Source organism: Thrips palmi, unplaced genomic scaffold (assembly GCF_012932325.1).
Source record: "Thrips palmi isolate BJ-2018 unplaced genomic scaffold, TpBJ-2018v1 HiC_scaffold_16, whole genome shotgun sequence".
Taxonomy (NCBI): domain Eukaryota; kingdom Metazoa; phylum Arthropoda; class Insecta; order Thysanoptera; family Thripidae; genus Thrips; species Thrips palmi.
In genome coordinates this window covers 12,576,743-12,581,948 of record NW_023144625.1, presented here as the reverse complement: position 1 = coordinate 12,581,948, position 5,206 = coordinate 12,576,743, and positions in this window count along the sequence as shown.

The following is a 5,206-nucleotide window of genomic DNA, read 5'->3' as shown; positions in this document are numbered from 1 at the left end:
CATATTCTTTGTATATGATAGTATGTATAAAATCTTGTTAATATCTGCACAGACGATTTGCATAAACAAGCAAGCGGTTCTTATGTATATATATGATCAAATTGATTAACTGAAAATTGTGAGCCTGAGCGTAGATGAAGCATCAGGTTATCCACAGATAAGATCTGTAATTCATACTTTATACTGTAATAATTTATTGCTAAAACGCATTGTGAAGGGGGCATGATGTATTCAGTATACTTTGAGAAGAGTTAATTGAACTCATTGCCCTTTTGTTCTACATGTATGAAAGCTGTGAAGCAATGCATTTTCTGGTAGAAACAGCTTTGAAATTATTGTAAGCTTATATCATTTTATGGTGTCTTAGCATCACCAGACAGGAATAAGACAGGAAGCAACAATTTGCAAACAGTTACTGTTAATACATTTGATTTATGTGATAATTTAATCATTAGCACCCTCGCAGTGTTTTTGTTTAGAAAATAGTTTTATGTGCGAATGTATTTATTAGGCTTTAATGTACTGTATATTTGGTCAAGGTTGGTTCTGTAGTATTGATTGATATTGATTTGAATCAGAGTTTTCATGTAAACCGTAGCTTCAATAATGAATTGATCTTAGCTTCTATAATGAATTGTGCTTTACAATGTTGTTGGCCCATATTGCCATAGCCCTTTAACTCCACCCTAAACATTTTCATTCCTTTCGTCTTCTCTAAAAAGCTGTCGCCGGTTTTCATTCCGGCAAACAAAATCTGTATTGTAGCTTGTTTGGCGTCGTCTACTCTGCAATAAATTAAAATTACAAATGATGATTGCCCTCGTTTTATTCCTCGACGCTCCTTCCACCAAGCTCAGCTGCGTGACACGTCACTCCGTCTCTCTCGCGTCCCATAAGTGCGAGAGAGAGACAGCGATTCGGAATCAGTCGGCGAAATTTAAGCGGCGGCGGGCGCCGATGTGCAGTCAAAAGTCTTCATGAGGGGGAGAGAGGAGTTTTGTGTCAATCCACGGTTTGCAACCCGCGGGCACACCAGGTCACACACACACACACGCGACGCTGTGGTCACGTGTCCCGCGAGGTCCGCAGCCAGGCAGGCGTGACGACGCGTGACGACGCGTGACGACGCGTGACGACGCGTGACGAGCCGTGACTCGCGCGGCGCTGGCGGCGGCTTTCCCCTCCAGGTGTACACACCGGCACGGCGCGGCACGGCGCCATCCGCCTCCACGGGGAGAAGGCGTGAGCGCGCATAAAGACGTGGCTGCCGGGGCGGGGCGGGGCGGGGCGGGGCGGGGCGGGGCATCGGAAGGTGTCCGGGAGAACTCATTTAGAACCGGAAGCACGGCTGGGGCGGCGCGGGCGGCGCCACGCCGCGACACGGCGCCAAGCGCAGCGCCCGCCAAAGACTGAGAGGAAGAGGAAGAAGAGGAAGAAAACAAAAACTTGGGCAATCCGCTCGCCGGCCGGCCCCTCAGGTGGCTAATCGGGGCTCCGTCTCTCCCGCACCCCTACGGGACGCCCCGTGAGCGCGAGAGGGACGGAATCGACGACAGTGCAGAAGAGCACAGCGCGACGCCGCGACGCGCTCGTCCTTCGTCAATGCGATCATCAAAGGCGCCACCGCGCTGCCATGGCGCTGCCGCGGCCCTTTCGAGGGCAGCAGCGGAAAACAGCCAGATTGACTTATCGCAGACCACTGGCCCGGCTGGACTGGCTGGTCAGGCTCACGCCCCCAGTCGCCAGCCAAATTCCTCCGTCACCCAGGACCCAGACCGAGGGTGTCGCAAGCATGGCCGTTCCAGCTGCCGTCGTACCCAGCTCGTCGTACATCAAGTATCAATGTAAGGTCTCTCTCTCTCTCTCTCTCTCTCTCTCTCTCTTGCACACACACACACACAACACACACACACGACGCAGGCAAAGCGTTGGGCTGACTGTGGTAAGGGGGTGAGATGGGGGTGCAGCAAGGGCACATCGCCAAACAGACATTCGTTTTCATTACCACTTGATTACAGCTAACGCCGCCCCAAGACCCCTCACCTCCCCTCCCCGGCAGCGGGGAGACAAGCGACCGCCCGCTGGCACCCTCCCCCCTCCTCCTCCCCCTTCCCCTTTCCCTCTCCTCTGTCGCCCCCCCGGTGGCACTTGATGCGACTTTTCAATTGGCGTGGGTACGAGCCCCATCCCTCAATGAGCCACATCTATCCACTGTCGCTGACTCCCCCTGCCGCCGCCAACGCCGCCGCCACCATCACCACCACCACTACTGCCACCACAACCACTGCCACCACAACCACTGCCACCACAACCACTGCCACCGCCGCCGCCCGCCGAGGCGCCGTCCTGGCGGCGCGGTGCAGGCAGGCAGGGTGAGGACATCGGTATGGTTGGGACCCTTGCTGGCCGAGGAGGGACGGGGAGGGGGAAGGGTTGCAGGCCGCCATGGCGCGCCAGGCCGCAGGGGTCACTTAGCGCAAGTGGGCTGCATTATTTCCTACCCCTATCCTTGCTAACCAACATCCCGATGCCCCCTCCCCCTCCCCTCCCCCGATGCCCGCCTCCGTTTTTGGGGCGTGTGGTCATTGTCTGCAACGGGTCGGACCGGGTCGGACCGGCCGAGGGGCGTCGTCCGGTCGTCCGCGCCGATTCTGATGGCTCTGACCGCCGAAACGCGAAAACGCTTCGTCCGGAAAACGCCACAACGCCCCGTCCGGAAAACACGAATGCGGTCCGTCCGGAAAAACGCAAAGAAAACTCACGACGCGGTGCTGTTGACGTGTGCACGAGGCCGACGGCCGACGGACGCCATTAGCACTGCGACCGGCGTCATCGCCTTTCTCTCATTCCGCTCCCGGAACGCCTCACGGCGCCTTCTGGCCGGCGAGGGGGCGAAAGACGCGACGGCGGCGCGCTCTGCAGAGAGGCCGCAAAAACGCGTCGCGCGAGGCGTGGCAAGGCGGTGCCCCGACGGCGCCAAACGAATGTAGAGTGTGGAAGAGGGGTTGTTAGCACACAGTCGTTATGTCGCGCGCGTCTCTCGTGGCACCGCACCCATTCTCAAAGCGTGTGTGTGTGTGGGGGGGGGGGGGGGAGGGAGAGGGAGAGAGAGAGAGAGAGAGAGAGAGAGAGAGAGAGAGAGAGAGAGAGAGAGGCACCTGGCCGCACTAGGAGACGACGCAGACGACGCGGCGGGAAAAGAACTAGCGCGGTAATTGGGTGCCTTCCTCGCTTCTCCTCGCCTTTGCCGCTCATATTGGCGGCCGAGTCGGCCCCGGCGATTGCGTCGACGCCGTCGTGTCGTCCTCCACGGCATCGGGATGGAAAAGAAGAGAGAGGAATCAAATCCCCACGGCGGGGCGGGGCGGGGCGTCTTTGCGGACGCCCTCTGCTTGTGAACTCTGACGCCTACGACGTGCCGGATGCCCTGGCTGGCCCTGGCTGGCCCTGCAGACTGATTCCGCGAGTCTATTTCGTAGCTCTGTCTCTCTCGCACCCATAGAGGACACCCCACGAGTGCGAGCGAGACAGAGCTCCGAAAACGACTCTCGGAATCAGTCTGCTGGCTGGTCCCGGTGCCGTGATGGCCAATCAAGTCATCCCCCCCCCTTCCCCATCGCGACGTGAAAGCGCGACGCCACGCCGCTTTCTCGGGACACCACTACACTAGTCACGACGACACGGTGAGCCCCGAAACGGGGCGGCCCGGCACCTCCACTAGAAACATCTCGAAATCCGAGTCGACGAGAATTGCCCTCTACGGCAGAACCTTCAACACATCAGAACCACATCCTCGCAATATCCGTCTACTACCGTGCCGAGTATTCAACATTCCTCTGGGAAAAGAAATGTTTCTCGTAGAGGTACTCGCGTGGAGGCATGGGAAGCACTCCCCCACGAGAGCGCGCTGGGCTCTAGCCACCCGTCGCATTGCTTCGCGCATCGCGGTTTTCCTGTTTATCCGTATCATCATCACCCGATTACCCGTGCGGCTTTTATTTTTTCGCGTGAGGCTGCTCGCATTCCGCTCCGCAATATCGTCGGAGTTATTTATCCCGATCCGCTTCCCAGAAAGGCAGATACCAGTTATACGGGTTGGCGCGGAGGGGGAAGAAAATCAGTCCGGGGTTCGTCTGGGGCGCGGCGCCGCTGGACCGCGCCGTGCCGCGCCGTGCCGAGCAGCGCCGTCCTGTCACAACTTCCGCTCCAACGCCTATCGTAATGGCTAATTTCGATGACGCGGCACTCGGCACTCACCAGGACAGAAATAATTGGAAATGTTCTCGTTACCTCTCGGCCGCCCTCTGACTCTCTGCTGGGCTCTGCCTGCCGCCGCCTCTCCTCGGGAGAGAAACAGAAATCCCGGCGCCCCGCAGACTGATTCCGAGAGTCGTTTTCGTCGCTCTGTCTCTCTCGCACTCGTTGGGCGTTCCGTATGGGTGCGAGAGAGACAGAGCGATGGAAAGGACTCGCCCCGGCGCCAACCGAACCGACACCCCCTGCAGGCTGATTCCTCGCTCTGTCTCTCTCGCACTCGTGGCGCGTCCCGTAAGGGAGCGAGAGAGACAGCGTCGAAGGCAGTACTTAGCCTGCTGCTCGGCGCCCGCGCACCGCGGCAGCTCAGCTCGGCCGGCCCGGGGCCCGCGGATCAAACATCGGGATAATTTTATCAATTTTGGAATCGCAGGAAGTGGCAAGGCGGCCGGAGACCTTGCCGGCCGACGGCGACGTTCTAATCGCCCCTCCCCCTTTTTGCCCCTAGACAATGGGTGCTGTGTCATTACTCCGGACTACCCCCTCCCCCTCCGAACCGGCGGTTCCTTTTAAGGAGCGCCAGGCAGCAGACTGAGAGTCGTTTTCGTCGCTCTGTCTCTCTCGCACCCATAGGCAAGGCCCCATGAGCGCGAGAGAGACAGAGCGACTCTCGGAAGCAGTCTGCAGGGCGCAAGGGGCGAGGGCAAAACGCGCTGGATGGCGCGAGGGGCTGAAGGGGCGCTGCGCCGTGGCGGGGCTGCGGGGCCGCGGGGCCGCGGCGGCTAAAGTGGTTACCAGCGGGACAAACGGCAAAGGGATTGGATTACCATTACGCAACCCAATTAATCGCGCTAATTTTGTAAAGCCACCCTGAGAGTGGCAGGCAGCGCCGAGCGCCGTGCCGGGCCGTGCCACGCCGGGCCAGCCGGGCCAGGGCCGCGAAAATAAGCAC